Source organism: Choloepus didactylus, chromosome 2, assembly GCF_015220235.1.
Source record: "Choloepus didactylus isolate mChoDid1 chromosome 2, mChoDid1.pri, whole genome shotgun sequence".
Lineage (NCBI taxonomy): Eukaryota > Metazoa > Chordata > Mammalia > Pilosa > Megalonychidae > Choloepus > Choloepus didactylus.
In genome coordinates this window covers 68956759-68979195 of record NC_051308.1, presented here as the reverse complement: position 1 = coordinate 68979195, position 22437 = coordinate 68956759, and positions in this window count along the sequence as shown.

The following is a 22437-nucleotide window of genomic DNA, read 5'->3' as shown; positions in this document are numbered from 1 at the left end:
CTATAACCCAGAACCCATGAATCTTGAAGACAATTGTATAAAAATGTAGCTTATGACAGGTGAAAATGGGATTGGGAAAGCCATAAGGACCACACTCCCCTTTGTCTAGTTTATGAATGGATCAGTAGAAAAATAAGGGAAGGAAACAAACAAACAAACAGACAAAGGCACCCAGTGTTCTTTTTTGCTTTAGTTGCTCTTTTTCACTTTATTATTCTTGTTATTTTTGTGTGTGTGGTAATGAAGGTGTCAGGGATTGATTTTGGTGATAGATGTACAACTATGTAATGGTACTGTGAACAATCGAATGTACGATTTGTTTTGTGTGACTGCATGGTATGTGAATATATCTCAGTAAAATCAATATTAGAAAAAAACAAAAGAAGACCACTGAGAACGATCATTAGATGAATAGATCCTTAATGCTGCTCTAGAGAAAGGAAGATGATTTCAGATGGCAGGAAAATATTTGTCCTTTAGTCTTTTGTTAAGAATTCAAAGCAATTCATTCATTTTACCACCACATACCATTTTGTATGCAAGTTCAAATTTTCAGGATTCTAGACTATTATACTAAGGAGTGTTCCAGAGGCAACTGTAGTGCATTTCCCTCAAAACTCTACAAAGTCTTATTCCATAAAGTACTAAGTACATGACTTGGGTTTTCTGCAACCAACCTAATGTTGAAGATCTGTCCCACTCTGTAAGTAAGTAAATTTCTACTTATCAGACCACAATTTAGACATTATGGGTCATGGCATCCACTGACCACATGGAAAACACTCTTTCCCTTAGAAACACTCTAACTTCCTGGCTCAGTAACATAAAGAATTTATACTGACATGATAAACTAACAATGTTTCAAGATATTTTAAGCTTTTCCAGTTACCTTAAAATCAGAAATGGTATTTTAATTAATTCAGTTTTCTCCCTTTTGGTATTGGTATGCTAATCTCCAATGACAAACATGAAATGAAGGTATCTTTATGCTGCTTACAAATATAGTGGATGATTTTATGCACTCCCCTCATCTCACCACCATCTCTAAGCAGATAGGTCTCGATTGTTCCTTTGGTAGAGTACTTTGATCTGTGGTCTAAACTCCAAACCCGTATATTTTCAATTGTCTGTTCAACATATCCAACTGATATTTCAAATTCAACGAAATCATAACTATCTTCCTCCATCCATCCAAGAGTTTTTTTCTCTTTCATACCCTTAGTAGCTCTGTTTGTTACCAAATTAAAAAGAGCAATTAAAACCTTCACTGTCTCTCAAACTAAATTGTCACTAAAATCAGTATAGCACAGTGGTTCAGCACATGGATTCTGATGTCTAACTAAGCTCAGTTTGGAATCACCACTCTGCCATTGCTTGTGTGATAATGAGCAAGTTACTCAGCCTCTCTAAATCTCAATTTTAAATGTCTCTAAGACAATGGGGATAATAAAGCCTATTCTATAGGGCTGTGTAAGGATTAAAAATAACATATGCCAAGCAATTAGCACAGTCCCTGGATCCAATTAAGATCATCATCTCTCTTTTCTATAGTACAATAACAGAGTCCTTGGTGGTCTCTCTTCCTACCTTCTTCTTTTCAGTCCATCCTCCACAATCAACACTGCTCCCAGATGAAGATCTAATTACAGTACTCTCTTGATTAAAAGCTTCCTGGTTTCCAAGGGGAAAGCATTCTTTATATTGAAGGAATGAAGCTGCCATCAGTGCAATCCAGAGTCAACCTTGGCAGAGGTGACTGATGCAATGAACTGAAATACTCAGCTTTACATGAGTATTAGAGAATAAGAATTTTCAACAGAAATCTACTCAAGCCTGTAGGTCTAATTTATACTCTCTAGAAAACACAGAGAATAAAATAACAAGCTAAACAACACTGACAAATCAGACAAATCCAGAAGGTAGATCATGGGTAACTAACTGGCTTAGTCTATCAACTCAGCAACATGAAAAAAAAAAGGTTGGGGGGGATGGACGGACTATTCTAAATTAAAAGGGGTTCAAGAGCTGTATCAACAGAGTCAATAGCAATGCTAGGTTGGTGCCTGGTTGTTCCAGTTTGCTAGAGCCGCTGTTATGAAAAATAACAGAAATGAATTAGCTTGTATAAAGATTTATTAGGTTACAAATTTACAGTTCTAAGGCCTTAAAAGTGTCCAAACTAAGGAATCAACAAGAGGATACTTTCACTGAAGAAAGGCTGATGGCATACAGAACATCTCTGTCAGCTGGGAAGGCACATGGCTGGCATCTGCTGGTCCTTTGCACTCAGGTTCTGGTTTCAAAATGGCTTTTTCTAAAATGTCTCTGGGTTTCTGTCTCTTTTAGATTCTCTCTCTCGGCTCTTGTGCATCCTTGCTTGTTCTCCCAGAGCTTTTCTCTCTAAGCACCTGGGAGTCCTCTCTTAGCTTCTCCAGGACAAACTCTGGGCTTCTTCTCTTAGCTTAGCATCTCCAAACATCCTTCTATCTGTATCTCCCAGCATCTCCAAGTGTCTGGGTCTGTGTGGGCTAACAGCTCTCTAAAGGACTCCAGTGATCTAATTAAGACCTACTCTTAATGGGCGAGGTCACACCCCCATGGAAATAATCTAATCAAAAGGTCTCACCCATAGTAAGTCTGCCCTCACAAGACTGCATTAAAGAACATGGTCTTTCCTGGGGTACATAATAGTTTCAAACTGGCACACTGGTTTTGATAATCCAGCTCTAAAGACATTTGGGGGACAATTAGAAAAGTTTTAATAAAGCCTGAATAATAGATAATGTAATAGAATTATTAATAATTTTTAAATTTTTGATATTTATTTGTTTACATAGGAAAACATTCTTATTTTTTTAGTGATGTAAATGATCTCATTTGGGGGTAGAATCTTCATGTTGGCAATTTGCTTTAAGTACTTCAGCATTAAAAACAAAAAAGTTTAAAAACATCACAGTCTTTAGTACATTACCATTGCCTATAAAACTGGGCTATTAAACTAAAAATGTAAAGTGAGACATTTGTAATTAAAAATTTTGTAGCCACATTTAAAAACTAAAAAGAGATGGGTGAATTTTTTTTTTTTTTTTTTTTTTTTTTGAGAATGCCTTTTTGTCCAAAAGGAGGAAAAGGAAGGCAACAAAATAAGGTTTCAAATGAGATTTCAAATAGAGTTGAGAGGCTGTTCTGGATGTTACCCCATGCAAGCTTCAACTAGATATCCCAGATGGTCACAGTATAAGCCCGAGTCAACAGCAGTCCCGAAAACCCTAAAGAATACCCGGGTCCCTCAGTTAGTTTAAATGTCCAAATTTTGCTTAGTTTTAAATAGTGCATTTGTTAAAGCAAGTGATCCCAATCACAAGTCTTGAAGAGAAACAGCTTGACATTAAAAATAAAAAAAATTAAAAAAAAAAAAAAAAGCTAAAAACTAAGCCGTCATACCAGCAATTCTTATTTCTCCTAAGAATGTTATGCCTTTTCAAGACCTGACGCAAGGAGTAAGATATCTGTGCCTTTTAATAATGGCATCTATTATGAAAAAAATAAAATTAAGTTGCTTACAGTTTTAGCTGCTTTGTAGCACTATAAACAGCCCAAATTTATAGCCGTGGCTTCCCTGCATGACACATCGCCTGATTACCTGTGATGAAATATTGTAATGACGATTTGCCAAGCTTTTATGGATGTTTGAAGACTTTATTTTTACAGTCTTAACCTTGGGCTGGACCTAAGTCTGTGTAAACCATATATCTGTACTGTTCATAGATACTAAAAGAAAACTAGACCTTTCAACTTTATTGTAAGCTTTTAGAATTTTTCTTTTTTTTTTTTATACTTATGCTGATAGTAGATAATTTGCAAATGAAGGTTGATTTGGCATAGTTTAAAATATGTTGTTTTAGCTTGAATATTCTCTATTAAACTTTTATCCAGTATAACATGCTAAATCACTATAAAATTTGATTGTAAGATGGGGTATAAAATTTTATTAATAAAATGCTATGTTTACAAATAAAAAAAAAAAGGATACCTGGGTCCCTATCTGAGACTCTCTAAATAAAGTTTCACTCACTAAGTTTATTCTTCAGAAACTTAAATCCTCCAGAGAGCTCTTATACTAGCTAAGTCCCAAAATGCAGAGGCAACAGCCTCTTCAAGAATGTCAACAAGTTGTGTCCCCTTTTCCCATAATGTCAACACCTTTTTTCAACATGAAAAAGTTAGGGTGGTCACTGCCTAGACATCCATAAAGATCAGGAAAGTGATTAAGCTAGAGGAAGGGATAGCAAGACAAGATAGAATTTAACAAAAGATTGTGAATACTGAATCTCTATATAGTTTTCTTTTTCTTGGTTGCTGGGTTATTAGAATAGCTAGAAGGAAAGGACTGAAATGGTGGAACTGTAACCCATAACATTCCACAAAATTTGCTATATAGCTGCTTGTTGAATTGTAATTTGAAAGTTGTCAACTTTTTGTGTATATATTATATTTCACAATAAGGAGACTATGGTACTATAACCCATAACATTGTTGGAAATTTCCTATGTAATTGCTTATTGAATTGTGCTTTGAAGGTTATCACCTTTTTTGCATATATGCTATATTTCATAATCAGAAATAGACTATTCTTTGCCAAGCTTAGCGTTCACTGCTTGTGTAGTATAGTTCCATGGATTTTTTAAAAATTTTGTTACCTTATAAACAATCTAACATTTTTCTTTTAATCATATTAGTATATATATTTCAAGTTGTTAATTGTGTTCACAGTATTGTGCTGCCATCACCCCAATCTATTACCAAAACATTTCCATCATTCCAAATAGGAACCCTGTGCATTTGAAGTCATAACATCCCATTCTCTATCCTCAGCCTGTCCCCTCCTAATCTATATTCTAGATTCTAATTCTGTGAGTTTGCTTATATGAATTTTTTCAAATCAATAAGATCATACAATATTTGTCCTTTTGTGTCTGGCTTATTTCACTCAACAAGATGTCTTCAGTCATTCTATCAAGACTTTATTCCTTTTTATAGCTGAACAATATTCCATTTTATGTATAGACCACATTTTATTTATCCATTCATTGGTTGACGGATACTTGGGTTGCTTCTGTCTTTTGGCAATTGTGAATAATGCTGCTATGAACATCCTTGCATAAATATCTGTTCAAGTCCCTGCTTTCAGTTCTTTTGGGTGTATACCTAGCCGTGAGATTGATTGCCAGGTCATAATATGGTAGGTAGTTCTATACTTAGCTTTCTGAGGAACTGCCAAACTTGTCTTTCACAGCAGCTACACCATTTTACATCACCACTGGCAATGAATGAGTGTTCCTATTTCTCTGCATCTTCTACAACCCTTGTTATTTTCTGTTTTTTTAAAAGTAGCCATTCTAATGGGTATGAAATGTTGAAATGTTGTTTTCATTTGCACCTCCCTGATAGCTAATGATGTTCATCATATTTTCATGTGCTTTTTGACCATTTGTTTACCTTCTTTGGAGAGAGTTCTGTTCAAGTCTTTTTCCCATTTTTTTAATTAGGTTTTTTGTCTTTTTCTTGTTAAGTTAAAGGATTTCTTTATATATATTGGATGTTAATCCTTTATTGGATATGTAGTTTCCAAATATTTTCTCCCTGTGTATGTCGTCTTTTTACTTTCATGATAAAGTCCTTTGAGGAACAAAAGTTTTTAATTTTGAAGAGGTCCCTTTTATGTATTTTTTCGTTTGTTGTTTGTGCTTTGGGTATAGTCTCAGAAACCATTGCTTAACACAAGCTCCTGAAAATGCTTCCCTATGTTTTCTTCTAGGACTTTGATAGTTCCAGATCTTATTTTAGGTCTTTGATCCATTTTGAGTTAATTTTTGTATGTGGTATGAGGGAGAGGTCCTCCTTTTTTTTCTTAATTCAGTTTTCCCAATACCATTTGTTGAAGAGACTATTCTTTGCCAATTGAGTGCTCTTTGCCACCTTGTCAAAAACCAGTTGACCATAAACATGAGGGTTGATTTCTGAGCTCCCAATTCCATTCCACTGATCTATGTCTGTCCTTGAGCCAGTACCAAGCTGTTTTGATTACTGTGGCTTTGTAATAAGTATTACAATCAGGAAGTGTGAGTCTTCCAATTACATTCTTCTTTTTCAAGATGGCTTTGATATTTGGGGCCCCCGACCCTTCCATACAAATTTGATCATTGGCTTTCGCATTTCTACAAAGAAGGTTGTTAGAATTTTGATTGAGATTGCATTAAACCTATAAATTGTTTTGGGTAGTATTGACATCTTAATGATATTTAGTTTTCCAATCATGAACATGGAATATCCTTCCATTTATTTAGGTCTTCTTTAGTTTCTTTTAGCAATGTTTTGTAGATTTCTGTGTAAAAGTCCTTTACATCCTTGGTTAAATTTATTTCTAAATATTTGATTCTTTTAGTTGCTATTGTGAATGCAATTTTTTTCTTGATTTCTTCTTCTGATGGTTCATTGCTTGTGTTCATTGTGGATGTTGATCTTGTACCCCGTCAATTTGTTGAATTCATTTATTGGCTCTATGAGCTTTGTTATGAATTTTTCAGGAATTTTGCCTGCAAATATGGAAGGTTTAACTTCTTACTTTCCAATGTGGGTGACCTTTATCTCTTTTCCTTGCCTAATTGTTCTGGCAAGAACTTCTAGTACAATATCGAATAACAGTGGTGACAGTAGGCATCCTTGAGTTGTTCTTTATTTTAGAGGGAAAGCTTTCAGTCTTTCACTATTAAGTAGGAATTAGCTGTGGGCTTTTCATGTATGCCCTGTATTACTTTGTGGAAGATTCCTTCTATTTTTTATGAAGAAAGAGTGCCATATTTTGTAAAATGCCTTTTCTGCGTCAACCAAAATGATCATGTGGTTTTTTTCCCTTCATTCTATTAATGTGGTATATTACATTATTTGATTTTCTTATGTTGAACCAACCTTGCATACTGTCAGCCTCTATAGTTTGTTACGTTTATTTTGTTGTCTTATGCTACTTTTGCCTGCAGGACAAATTCTGGAAGGAGTGTCACTCCAGGGAAGACTTTGCTAATTCAGTCTTTCCCAGCCAAAACAGGGCCAGGCACCCACAAAAAGGACACAGATCAGCTCCAAATTTCCCTGTAGAGGGATTATGAAGGGCACCAATAACTTCTCTGATGGCTCCCCAAAGCTGAGCTTTCCTGGCCTGCCCAGCAAGTACATCCCTTTAGCTAACTTTCCCTTACAACCCTGAGGAAGTCCTGCATCTTTAAATCTCCATTGCCTCCTCCCCTGCCCGGGGAGAGTTGAAAAAATGGCTGCTGCTACCTGTACCCTCAGAGCCAGAACCCAGAGATCTGAATTCACTAATCAAAAGCCATGATCAGTGATCAGCCATGCATACCCTTGTCCTTGGGGAAGAGGATTTTTATGTCTCTTTTGTTAGTCACAGCCAGGTGCTGGACCCCTTGGCAATCTGCCATGAGCGTGGAGGATGGATGCTGGTAGCAATTTATAGTTCTTTGCTATAATTTATTAGCCTCTTCCTCCCGCTCTTCACTGGATACTGTATACTGTACAGTATTTTTCTGGCCTCTGGAATATCAAAATAGTTTTTTCAGATAACTCCTTCCTGTTTAATAGTTGTTTTGGTGGAAGGACAGAGTCCTGGAGCTCACTACTCCACCATATTTCCAGAAGTTCTCTCTATCTCTGTTCCAGTAATTTTTGATATCTGCACAGCTAAAAATCGCTTGTCAAAAGTCACTTTTATCTTTAATGTGGAGAAAGTGGTTAAAAGTTGGAACAATGTTTCTCAAAGTGTGGTGTGAGGGCCACCTTCAAAGAATTATTTGAGGAACTCAGTGAAAAGGCAGATTCCTGAGCCCTATTCCAGACCTATTAAATCAGAATCCCTAGGATGGAGTCTTTTTTTAATCTCTTATGCCAGATGATTCTAATGAATGGGGCTAATGACCTTCCAACCATAAGCAGAGATTCCTATAAGGATTGTTTAACAGGTGGTATAAAATAACTCTTTGTGTTTGTTTTTCATAAATTGAATGCTTGGTGCTGACAAAAACAAATAAAAATAATTCCTCATTTCTCTTTTGATTCAAGTGCTCACAACGGATCTTTGGCCTTGACCTTGTCATGTTGCTTGTATTACAGTTCACAATTGTCATTAGTAAACGGAAGAACAAAAAAGCTAATAAGGTTGTGCTACCATCAGCACCATCCTACACCAAAACTTTTCTGTCAATCCAAATAAAAACTCTGTACAATTTTGTAAACATAATTAACAGCACTAAATTATATCTGAATGTGATTAAAGGGGAAATTTTAGGTTGTGTTTATGTCATTAGAATAAAAACTTTTTTAAAAACTATAGGACTATACAACACAGTGAACCCTAATGTAAACCATAGACTATAGTTAATAGCACAGTCATAAAAAATGTTGTTTTATTAATTGTAACAAATGTACCACACTATTGCAATATGTTAATAATAGGGTATTATATGGGAACTCTGTATTTTATGCATGATTTTTCTGTAAACATGCAACTTCTGTAATAAAAGCATACATATATATATATATATAAAACACAAGTATATATATAAAAAACACAAATATATATATATATTTTAATTTAAAAAGCTAACAAGGTACCAACTACTAGATAAAATAGCTCTAGTTTCCATACTTTGTATATGTAAGCTTTTTTTCATCCTTGGAAAGGGTTGTTCCTAATACTCAATAAAAATTAGTCATGATCAAGGTAATGAAACCATCTTCCAAATTATTTCATTATATTTCATTACTTTGAATCCAATTCCTGTGATGAATAGCCATGCTGTAAGAGAAATGCCTGCATTTTATCCATGCTTTAATAATGTTCAATTTCTATAAAAGACTACCCAATATCTGCAGTAACAATATAAATTTATTTACATAGCTCTAAATATTTAATATTCAAATATTACACAAATAGCAAAAAAAATCTGATTTTTACTAAAAATATCCACTTAATGGTGTTTTTAAGTCTTCTTATTATAAAAACTTAGTTCCAGAAAAATCTTTGTAAGCACCCTATTGTCGAACTGAACTGTACAGAGAATCATAAAATTAAACAGTTTTTTGTCTAAATCTGCTGCTATAAATACAACAAAAATATTTTTGTAAAATTTGGAAAACCATTATCTAAAAGGTTATTATACTATATTTATGTTGTTGTGCCCCCTACCCCACCCTGAGATCAATTCCTCCTTGGAAAAGATTTAGAGAAAGTATCTTTTTTATTTAATTATCCTAGTGTTTCTTTAAAAAGAAACTTTGCGACAGTGTTATTTCCTCTTAATTTAGTGAAATTAAAGTGATTCAAAATACCCCTTGAAATAAACAAGAAAATCACACATTTAAGAGTTTGCAGTAAATGAGCCTGAGAGGACCAGGATGGGTGCTCTTACTCTTTATTAAATTATATTGTCATTTTTTCCTAAGAAGCTGTTGAGCACTTTATAAATTATATATATATGGTATGGGAGAGGAATAGACAAAACTTATTTTCTTACATGGCTTGCATTCAAAGACAATACAGACATAGGTAGCTATTATAAACTAGGAAAGCACGCAAGGAAAAAGAAGAAATGACTCATGAAAAAATATAGATATGACAGAGGAATATAGAAGTCAATGACTAAAGTAAAAGGTCAAGTGTCAGTAAAGGCTGGGCTAATACAAATATGGATCTCCTTTGCCACCCTGTTCCCCAGTGACAGCACCCTTATTCAGAACTTTCCTTACACTCACAAACACTCAAAAAAATTATTAGCTTTGTATTCCACTTCTTGGAAAACTGGCAGTTTTAGTAATTAATTTAAATTAATTTGTTAAGCTTAAGGTGTCATGTTCTCAATAATACTTATATTTTGCACTTTTGTACATCACTATTAATTTTTATCATTGGAGAGCATGTTATTTTGGGTTTCCTCAGAAATAAACCCAGAAACAAGGTTTCAAGCACAAATTGCTATTTTGGAGGTGATCTCAGGCGACACTGATGGAGGATTGGGGAAGTGGGGGATAAAGAAGGGAAAGCAATTTAAAAAGGATGAGATATCAGACAATTCACCACTCTAGGTAAAAAATGCTTAATCTCACTGGGAAACTGTAGTCAAGTGCAACACACCTCAAAGTGGAGCAGGAACTGGGGTATTTATATACCAAAGGGCACCTGAGAGCTGCTCCTGAAAGGGTGTTAATTCTCTAGCACCTTTAGCCTGCCACATGGTTGACAAACCTGACTCAGGTCTTCAGAGAAAGCCCTCAGATAAAGAAACTCAGAAAGAGCCGAACACAAAAGTTGAGACTATAAATCACCCTGTATTTAAAACAAGGCTGTTTTAGATTGCTTCTGTTTCAAAGAAGAAAAATAAATAAATAAATAAACCTACATTAATGAAATTGAGCTAGCAACTAGAAAGTAATTTTCAAGACTATTTCAACTATTCGTATTTTCTATTTCTAAAGCATTTTAACAAATATTCTTAGGAAATGAGTTACATGGTCTCCTTTCTACTCATCAGATCTTCAAATTAAAAAAAAGATGCTTGATAAGAGAAAGAAAAAAGCCTCCTAAATCCTTTAACTATAGCTTTTATACAGTTCTAGAAAGCAGTTTGGAACAAAGTACTTTTTAAAATTATATGATAATTCAGAGACAAAAGTTGTGTCAACATATCTAGGGGAATAAGAATTTGAAGCAATGTTCCACAAAATGATGGAATAAACCTCTCATGAAGTTTTATCTGTCAAATGTTGAACAAACATACTGTAGTTACATTTAAACCCGTTTTCTTTTCAGAATTCAAGACTCCATGTTTGATTTAGTTTCTTAGTCATAGCACAGATGTAAAGAAACGAAATTAAGTAAATAATATTGATTCACATAATTCCTGGCTTTTGCAGTCAGTAGTTTTGTTTTTTTCCGTTTTCAACTTTTTTGATGAGTTGCATAACTAAAGTCATTATTGCTTCAGATGAACTTGCTTCAGAGCATTTCCTAAATTAACTTATGCAATGTTTCTCGCTCCTTTGATTTTTTTGGTCATTACTTCTTTCAAAGGATAGTCAGAAAAATGTATTATGGAAAATCTCTCCACATCAATTTACCAAGTCAAGCATCTATTTAGAAATAAAATTCATATTATCTTTTGGGCCAGTTAGTCCTCACTCAAGAAAAATTATTTTTTTAAAAGATGAGAGGGGAATGTTTACTTCTAGGCCTATCTAAACAAACTTCTTGAGACAGAAGATCTCCTTACTCATTTCTGGCTATCAGGAACCACCCTGTGCATCTCAAACCCACAAAAATGACTCAAAATAGGGTCCTCATAATTGGTGCCACCATCAGATAACTAATCCTTATTAAGATGTTAATAGCTGTTGATGGCTCAATATAATCAATAGCCATATTAGAAAGAGCACTGGATTTAGAATCAGAAGGTGCTGTCATAATCCCACTCCACGACTTCCTGTGTTATACTGACAAGATATTTCAAACTTTTCTTTACCACTATTATTTATCTATTATGTACTACTATTCTTGGTACTAGGAATAGAAAAATAATTGAAAAGGACATACTCAGGGCTCTCAGGTAATTTTTCAATAGTGGATGAAGCCTACAAGTAAAAAAAGATAATTTCAGTACAATGTCATATGTAGAGATATTTTCTTCAGGGAGGACATGGAAATCTAATTGACCTTCAAAGATCCCTCCCTCCTCCCCCTCTGCCAAAAAAAATGTTCAGCTTTGATAAACACCTCCCAGAAAAGGAAAGCTCCTCTTTTATGGGAACTGTAAATACTTTTTAACTTGGCTCATTGAATGTTATTTGTCCTACTTTAAAGATAATATGTGAAGTAGTTAGGAAAGGAAATGCACACGAAGCATCCTTAGGGATTTTACTGCTGCTTTAGGAAAGATTTGCAAGCTCCGTATTATTGAAGTCATTCACAGCTACATTGGGTATATGTTGAAAGGTACTGGATGAGAAGATTTCATCTAAGCATTAAAAACAAACTGGAGGGAAAATCTGGCTCCTCGCTTATTTACAGGTGAGGAACTGGAGATTGGAATGGTCAAATGGCTTGTCCAGAGCCACACAGTTACTGAGTGTAGTGAGACTCAAAGCTAGAGCTCCTGATACTCATTCACGACTTTAACAAAGACTTGGAGAAGATTTACTGCATGCAAAGCATTGCACAAAGTATTGCAGGGTATTCCAGCTTGCATGAGACAGGTAATCTACTCTTCCTTCAACTTGTTGCCAAATGTCAGTTGCATTTTATGATGACGATGAAGAATTAGTTGGAAAAAACCTTGTTCATCTAAGAGATGAGATGAACAAAATAAAGAAGTCTTAATTACTATGAAGTATACAAGGTGATATGAGTCCTCATGGTTATGTAAGTTATGAGCCATCACATATTGTAGAAGGGAATGAATATTCACACCCTGATCAGAAGAGTAGCTGTGCTAAGTCAGGTTAAGTGACCTGAACAGTGCCTTTGATCTTAATCTTAGGGACAAAGAGAGAAAAGCAACAGAGAAACAGCTTTCTAAGTAGAAAAGTTAAGAAAAAGGCTAAGATAGAAAAGCCACTGTGGGCTTCATTGTATGTTCCAAAGAGTGTGCATTTCCATAAATTAAAATGTGTAATCCACCTGTGTGTGTTGTGAAATAATTTTGTCCAGTGCATGAGATGATAAGGACTACAAATCCTGTGAATAAAAATAATGTGGTCTGAAACCAAAGAATTCTGAACAGCATCACACTGTCAGGATTGCCAGTCATCATTCTGGCAACATGCAGATGGCCATCCAATGGAGAACCATGCTCTTCCCAGCTTCCCAACAGGGTAAAATTGTCCCATTGTTAAAGAAAGAGGTTTTATTTTGTGAGCCTGTATTTCCATATGTTGCCTTTAAAGAACCCAACAAATGGAACTATATCAAAATCAGTTCTCCTTCAGGAAAAAAAATATGAAAGCTATGCAATAATCCCTGTGAATGCTTTGTTATCATGCTTATTGAATTATTCCTGGGTGATTCATTGGGTTCAGCTGTCAAATATAGTTGGTGTCAGTGTCTCAGGAATAACTACCCGTCTCCAACCAGATTACAAACCGAAAGATGTGTTTGCTGCTTCTGGTATCTTTGGCTACTAGAATCCCTATAAAAAAAAGTCCCCTCTTATTTTAGGAGGCAAAGAAAAGACAACCACTGCTGTCCTTTTTATTATAGGACTTTATGTATTATTATATGTACATACCAGACTGCTGATGTGCCATTTGTTTCTCAGCTCCAGGACACTATAAATTTGGGAGTTGCCATTTCTCATCCTTTTCACCCCAAATCTTATTTTGGAAACTAAGATTGGTCACTTCACTAGTACAAATTGCCTAATTTCATTATGATAAAAATGGTTGCAACAAAAACAGCTAAACACCCTGGTTAGAATCTTGGTGAATGCCAGTAAATGCATATAGATCCCTTTAAATATAGGGGAAGTTAATGTCTGCGGAATACCATTTGAAGCATGAGAAAATAGGTTAATAGAGAAGTTAGGCTCACAAGTGTGTTTTATCTTATGTGAATTCCTCCTTTTGCAGTCACTGCCAGGCAGGATATTAATATACCAGTCTTCTCTTCTAAGGAAACCTGTACTTGAAGGAGAAAAATAAGCATAATTTGGCATTGTAAAAATATTCAAAGTGAATCCTTCCATTATACAAATGGAAAGAGTGTGATAATGTTAATCTGTTTTTTTTTTAATGCCCTCTGATGAATGCCTTCATTTTCCCTATGAGCCACAAAAGGTGAAAGTAGGGCTGTTTTAGGCTTTTTTGTGGAGGAAAATAAAATGTGTACTAGCAATAAGGCACTGCCAAACTTATAATGTGCAACCAAAGACATCCCCAGTTGTACAGATCCTTTTAGGTAACTAATGCCCAGGAAAAGGTTTTCAGAAATGGGGTTACAGTTAAGCCTACAAAAGTTCATTGCAGTTCTATGAGGTACATCCAATTCAGTGAATATATTTGGGCTGTAAATCATATACCAACAGATTTTGGCAAAACTTACATTATCTTCACCAAATCTCTGACAAAGTCAAGAATGGAACAAGTGCACATTTTTTTGTTCATTTTTTGGATTTGGAAAGTTTTATGACTATTTTTTTTTTGTTTAAGCTAGAGCTTTAGGGGAACTTCCTAGAGGCCAGCTATTGGTCAAGCTCCAGGCAGAAACAAGCTGAATTGGGTTCTCTTTCCTAATATGTTTAGTTCCTCAGATTAGATACATTCTGTGCATGTAGGAAGTGTGAGAAAAGGGTGTTAGTGGTTAACCACAAAGCAGATTGGGTAAATTACCATAATACAAGGTTGCTAGGCAACTTTCAGAGGCTAGTGACCCCTAGGTTGCCCTGTATCTGGCCCTTCTCACTACCTTATGACAAGGATACTACAAAGAATTTAGGTTACAACAGAAGCAAATAGGCAAATCTGATTGCCTTCTTTAATGCTCTCAACAATTCCAGTGTGCAGATGAGATAGGAGCTTTCTGATCACTCAGTCTACCACGAGTGCTCTCCTTTCCTCAACAAACTATAGTGCTCATGTACAACTCTTCTAATATTAATTTCAGTTTTTATTCAACCTGAAATCTGGGGACAGAATGCTGCAAGGGAGTCAGACAGACCGGATTCAAATTCTGGATTCAACATTTCTTCCTAGCTGTGCAGCTTTGAACAAGGTACTTAAATTTCTCATTTGCAATTCAATTCAGCACAATTCATTTAAGTAAATATTTATGAAATAATACACTGTGCCAGACATGGGAGAATATAAACTACAGAATCATATGCTCTAGGCTTGGCAAGTTGGGAGGAGCCACAAAAGTGGTATTAGGTGGCTGCAGAACCCTCGTAGCATATTTAGAGGGTTTGAAGACAAGTTCTCTGGAAACCATGATTTTCTACAGCCCCAGGGCAACTTTGCTGCTGAAAACCCACAATAGATCATGAGACAGGAATTCACGTGTCATTTTTCCCAGCCCCAGGGAGAGAGTGGGTAGTCCTCCAGCTGCCTATGTCCTCAAGCAGCTCGCAGAACTACATCAGACAGCCCAGGAGGAACCTTGCCAGAAGCTCCTTCCAAGTTTGGAAAAACTCAGACCTGGATTCCCCCTCTCTTTTGAGTAAAAGAAAGGAGAAAGGAGACATGAGGGAGAGGGAACTTGGCAAGTGTTTTAGTTTCCTGGGCTGCTCAAGCAAATACAACGAAATGGGTCTGGTTAAACAATGGGAATTTAATTGCTTTTGGTTCTGAGGCTAAAAGAAAGTCCAAATCAAGGCATCATCAAGGCGATGCTTTTTTCCCAGACTGTGGCCTTCTAGGTCTAGCTGCTGGCAATCCTTGATCCCTAGCTTGTCACATGGCAAGGCACATGTGGTCTCTCCTGGCTTCTCCCTTCTCTCCTTCTCTTCTATGTTCTGTTGATTTCAGCTTCTTACATCCTGTGGTTTTCTCTCTGTCTTTCTGAATTTCACCTTGCTTATAAAGGACTCCATGAATAGTATTAAGACCTATCCCGACTTAAGTGGGCCACACCTTCTTAGTTGAAGTAACCTCATCAAAAGGTCCCACTTACAATGGATTCATACCCACAGGAATGGATTAGATTTAAGAACATGTTTTTCTGGGATACAACCACCACAGCAAGTAAACAGGAGATCCATAGAAGGATGTTCTGTTTTGTAACCTAAGTGGGGAAGCACAGCCAAACCTTCCAGAAAGAGAAAGACAAGTGGAAAGAAAAGCACATTATACTGGCAGACAAGGGCCCCCAGTCTGATATTTATGCCCTTAGCCCCCTGTGGGACACTGATACACCATCTGCTTGTTTGTCCAAACAAAAGGTTGAACCAGAATATTGCTCAGGTTCCTGAAAACCTTGCATGCCCCAAACTATGCCACTGCCCAGCCCCCAACACCTCACAACAAATAATCATTCTAACATGTTCCTTCCAAACAGAGCACTGAGGAGACTGTATGTGTGGGTCCTTGGTTTGTGCTTGCTGAAGAGGAGATCATTGACAGCAAAATCAACACCAGCTCCCTTTGCTCCCAGGTTATGTTTCAAAATGGCTTTCAAAATGGCTTTCAAAATGGCTTTCTCCAAAATGTCTCTCTTAGCTGCAGCACTGATCTCCTTCTGGCTGAGCTCTTATAGGGCTTCAGTAAACTAATTGGGACCCACACTGAAAGGGTGGGGTCATAAATGATGGAAATAATCTAACCAAAATTATCACCCACAGTTGGTTGGGTCACATCTCCATGGAAACAACCTTATCCAAATATTCCAACCTAATCAACACTAATATATCTGCCCTCACAGGATTGCATCAAAGAACATAGCATTTTGGGGGACACAGTACATCCAAACTGGCACACCAGGCCTATCACGAGGAACTTGTCACATGCTCAGGTATACGGGAATGACCTGAGATCTCTGGGGAGTCTGGAGAACAGGTGCACAATGGAGTAAGATCAGTTATGATGGCCTCATTTAGGACTCTGCTGATAGAAAGCCATTTCTAAAATATTAAATTACCTCAAAGCAAGCAATATAGACATACTCGTGGTGGTGACTGGGATTCTGGCAATATTTTCATTGTCCTAGTGAGTGTTACGTGATCACAGGACTTTTTTTTTTTTTTTATCTTCATTTTATTGAGATATATTCACATACCACGCAGTCATACAAAACAAATCGTACTTTCGATTGTTTACAGTACCATTACATAGTTGTACATTCATCACCTAAATCAATCCCTAACACATTCATTAGCACACACACAAAAATAACAAGAATAATAATTAGAGTGAAAAAGAGCAATTGAAGTAAAAAAGAACACTGGGTACCTTTGTCTGTTTGTTTCCTTCCCCTATTTTTCTACTCATCCATCCATAAACTAGACAAAGTGGAGTGTGGTCCTTATGGCTTTCCCAATCCCATTGTCACCCCTCATAAGCTACATTTTTATACAACTGTCTTTGAGATTCATGGGTTCTGGGTTGTAGTTTGACAGTTTCAGGTATCCACCACCAGCTACCCCAATTCTTTAGAACCTAAAAAGGGTTATCTAAAGTGTGCGTAAGAGTGCCCACCAGAGTGACCTCTCGGCTCCTTTTGGAATCTCTCTGCCACTGAAGCGTATTTCATTTCCTTTCACATCCCCCTTTTGGTCAAGAAGATGTTCTCCGTCCCACGATGCCAGGTCTGCATTCCTCCCCGGGAGTCATATTCCACGTTGCCAGGGAGATTCACTCCCCTGGGTGTCTGATCCCACGTAGGGGGGAGGGCAGTGATTTCACCTTTCAAGTTGGCTTAGCCAGAGAGAGAGGGCCACATCTGAGCAACAAAGAGGCATTCGGGAGGAGGCTCTTAGGCACAACCATAGGGAGGCCTAGCCTCTCCTTTGCAGCAACCGTCTTCCCAAGGGTAAAACCTATGGTAGAGGGCTCAACCCATCAAACCACCAGTCCCCTATGTCTGTGGTCATGTTAGCAACCATGAAGGTGGGGTAGGTGAATACCCCTGCATTCTCCACAGGCTCCTAAAGGGGGCACTACATCTTTTTTTTTTTTCCCTTGTTTTTCTTTTTTTTTTTTTTTAACTTTCCCTTCTTTTTTAAATCAACTGTATGAAAAAAAAGTTAAAAAGAAAACAAACATACAATAAAAGAACATTTCAAAGAGACCGTAACAAGGGAGTAAGAAAAAGACAACTAACCTAAGATAACTGCTTAACTTCCAACATGTTCCTACTTTACCCCAAGAAAGTTACATAATATAGCAACATTTCTGTGAACTTGGTCCTACTATATCCATCAGAAATTAACAGACCATAGTCATTCCTGGGCATCCCCAGAACGTTAAATAGCTTATCTCTTCTTCTTGGATTATTGTTCCCCCTTCCTTAATTGCTCTCTATTGCTAGTTCCCCTACATTCTACAATATAAACCATTTGTTTTACATTTTTCAAAGTTCACATTAGTGGTACCATATAATATTTCTCTTTTTGTGCCTGGCTTATTTCGCTCAGCATTATGTCTTCAAGGTTCATCCATGTTGTCATATGTTTCACGAGATCGTTCCTTCTTACTGCCGCGTAGTATTCCATCGTGTGTATATACCACATTTTATTTATCCACTCATCTGTTGAAGGACATTTGAGTTGTTTCCATCTCTTGGCAATTGTGAATAATGCTGCTATGAACATTGGCGTGCAGATATCTGTTCGTGTCCCTGCTTTCCAAACTTCCGGGTATATACCGAGAAGTGCAATCGCTGGATCGAATGGTAACTCTATATCTAGTTTTCTAAGGAACTGCCAGACTGACATCCAGAGTGGCTGAACCATTATACAGTCCCACCAACAATGAATAAGAGTTCCAATTTATCCACATCCGCTCCAGCATTTGTAGTTTCCTGTTTGTTTAATGGCAGCCATTCTAATCGGTGTGAGATGGTATCTCATTGTGGTCTTAATTTGCATCTCTCTAATAGCTAGTGAAGCTGAACATTTTTTCATGTGTTTCTTGGCCATTTGTATTTCCTCTTCAGAGAACTGTCTTTTCATATTTTTTGCCCATTTTATAATTGGGCTGTCTGTACTATTGTCATTGAGTTGTAGGATTTCTTTATATATGCAAGATATCAGTCTTTTGTCAGATACATGGTTTCCAAAAATTTTTTCCCATTGAGTTGGCTGCCTCTTCACCTATTTGAGAAATTCCTTTGAGGTGCAGAAACTTCTAAGCTTGAGGATTTCCCATTTATCTATTTTTTCTTTTGTTGCTTGTGCTTTTGGTGTAAAGTCTAGGAAGTGGCCGCCTAATACAAGGTCTTGAAGATGTTTTCCTACATTATCTTCTAGGAGTTTTATGGTACTTTCTTTTATATTGAGATCTTTAGTCCATTTTGAGTTAATTTTTGTGTAGGGGGTGAGGTAGGGGTCCTCTTTCATTGTTTTGGATATGGATATCCAACTCTCCCAGCCCCATTTGTTGAAAAGACCATTATGACTCAGTTCAGTGACTTTGGGGGCCTTATCAAAGATCAGTCGGCCATAGATCTGAGGGTCCATCTCTGAATTCTCAATTCGATTCCATTGATCTATATGTCTATCTTTGTGCCAGTACCATGCTGTTTTGGCAACTGTGGCTTTATAATAAGCTTCAAAGTCAGGGAGTGTAAGTCCTCCCACTTCGTTTTTCTTTTTTAGAGTGTCTTTAGCAATTCGAGGCATCTCCCCTTTCCAAATAAATTTGATAACTAGCTTTTCCAAGTCTGCAAAGTAGGTTGTTGGAATTTTGATTGGGATTGCATTGAATCTGTAGATGAGTTTGGGTAGAATTGACATCTTAATGACATTTAGTCTTCCTATCCATGAACATGGAATATTTTTCCATCTTTTAAGGTCCCCTTCTATTTCTTTTAGTAGAGTTATGTAGTTTTCTTTGTATAGGTCTTTTACATCTTTGGTTAAGTTTATTCCTAGGTACTTGATTTATTTAGTTGCTATTGAAAATGGTATCTTTTTCTTGAGTGTCTCTTAAGTTTGTTCATTTCTAGCATATAGAAACATTACTGACTTATGTGCATTAATCTTGTATCCCGCTACTTTGCTAAATTTGTTTATTAGCTCTAGTAGCTGTATCGTCGATTTCTCAGGGTTTTCTAGATATAAGATCATATCATCTGCAAACAATGACAGTTTTACTTCTTCTTTTCCAATTTGGATGCCTTTATTTCTTTGTCTTGCCGGATTGCCCTGGCTAGCACTTCCAGCACAATGTTGAATAACAGTGGTGACAGCGGGCATCCTTGTCTTGTTCCTGATCTTAGAGGGAAGGCTTTCAGTCTCTCACCATTGAGTACTATGCTGGCTGTGGGTTTTTCATATATGCTCTTTATCATGTTGAGGAAGTTTCCTTCAATTCCTACCTTTTGAAGTGTTTTTATCAAAAAGGGATGTTGGATTTTGTCAAATGCTTTTTTAGCATCTATTGAGATGATCAATTGATTTTTCCCTTTTGACTTATTAATGTGTTGTAATACATTGATTGATTTTCTTATGTTGAACCATCCTTGCATGCCTGGAATGAACCCCACTTGGTCATGGTGTATGATTTTTTTAATGTGTCTTTGGATTTGATTTGCAAGTATTTTGTTGAGGATTTTCGCATCTATATTCATTAGGGAGATTGGCTGGTAGTTTTCCTTTTTTGTAGCATCTTTGCCTGGTTTTGGTGTTAGATTGATGTTAGCTTCATAAAATGAGTTAGGTAGTGTTCCATTTTTTTCAATGTTTTGAAAGAGTTTGAGTAAGATTGGTGTCAGTTCTTTCTGGAAAGTTTGGTAGAATTCCCTTGTGAAGCTATCTGGCCCTGGGCATTTATTTGTGGGAAGATTTTTGATGACTGATTGGATCTCTTCGCTTGTGATGGGTTGGTTGAGGTCTTCTATTTCTTCTCTGGTCAGTCTAGGTTGTTCATATGTTTCCAGGAAATTGTCCACTTCTTCTACATTATCCAGTTTGTTGCTATACAGTTGTTCATAATATCCTCTTATAATTTTTTTAATTTCTTCACGATCTGCAGTTATGTCACCTTTTTCATTCATTATTTTGTTTATATGGGTCTTCTCTCTTTTTGATTTTGTCAGTGAAGTTAGGGGCTTGTCAATCTTGTTGATCTTCTCAAAGAACCAACTTTTGGTGATATTTATCCTCTCTATTGTTTTTTTGTTCTCTATGTCATTTGTTTCTGCTTTAATCCTTGTTATTTCTTTTCTTCTACTTGGTTTAGGATTGGTTTGCTGTTCATTTTCTAGCTTCTTCAGTTGATCCGTTAGTTCTTTGATTTTGGCTCTTTCTTCCTTTTTAATATATGCATTTAGTGCTATAAATTTCCCCCTTAGCACTGCTTTTGCTGCATCCCATAGGTTTTGGTATGTTGTGTTCTCATTTTCATTCGTCTCTATATATTTAGCAATTTCTCTTGCTATTTCTTCTTAACCCACTGATTGTTTAGGAGTGTCTTGTTTAACCTCCAGGTATTTGTGAATTTTCTAAGTCTCTGATGGTTATTGACTTCTAATTGTATTCCATTGTGGTCAGAGAATGTGCTTTGAATAATTTCAATCTTTTTAAATTTATTGAGGCTTGTTTTATGTCCCAGCATATGATCTATTCTGGAGAAAGTTCCATGAGCACTAGAAAAGTATGTGTATCCTGGTGATTTGGGATGTAATGTCCTGCATATGTCTGTTAAATCTAATTCATTTATCAGATTGTTTAGGTTTTCAATTTCTTTGTTGGTCTTCTGTCTTGTTGATCTATCTATAGGAGAGAGTGATGTGTTGAAGTCTCCCACAATTATTGTGGAAACATCAATTGCTTCCTTTAGTTTTGCCAGTGTTTCTCTCATGTATTTTGTGGCACCTTGATTGGGTGCATAGACATTTACGATTGTTATTTCTTCTTGCTGAATTGCCCCTTTTATTAGTATGTAGTGGCCTTCTTTGTCTCTCAAAACATCCCTGCATTTGAAGTCTATTTTATCTGAGAATAATATTGCTACACCTGCTTTCTTTTGTCTGTAGCTTGCATGAAATATTTTTTTCCATCCTTTCACTTTGAGTTTCTTTGTGTCCCTGTGTCTAAGATGAGTCTCTTGTATGCAACATATTGATGGTTCATTTTTTTTGATCCATTCTGCGAATCTATATCTTTTAATTGGGGAGTTTAATCCATTTACATTCAACATTATAACCATGAAGGCATTTCTTGAATCAGCCATCTTATCCTTTGGTTTATGTTTGTCATATTTTTCCCCTCTCTCTATTAATATCCTTTATTGTACCCATACCGAATCTCTTTAGTACTGAACCTTTCTCCAAGTCTCTCTGTCCTTTCTTTGTTTCTCTGTCTGTAGGGCTCCCTTTAGTATCTCCACTAGGGCAGGTCTCTTGTTAGCAAATTCTCTCCACATCTGTTTCTCTGTGAAAAATTTAAGCTCTCCCTCAAATTTGAAGGAGAGCTTTGCTGGATAAAGTATTCTTGGCTGGAAATTTTTCTCACTCAGAATTTTAAATATATCGTGCCACTGCCTTCTCGCCTCCATGGTGGCTGCTGAGTAGTCATTACTTAGTCTTATGCTGTTTCCTTTGTATGTGGTCAATTGCTCTTCTCTTGCTGCTTTCAGAACTTGCTCCTTCTCTTCTGTGTTTGACAGTGTGATCAGTATATGTCTCCGAGTGGGTTTATTTTGATTTATTCTATTTGGAGTTCGCTG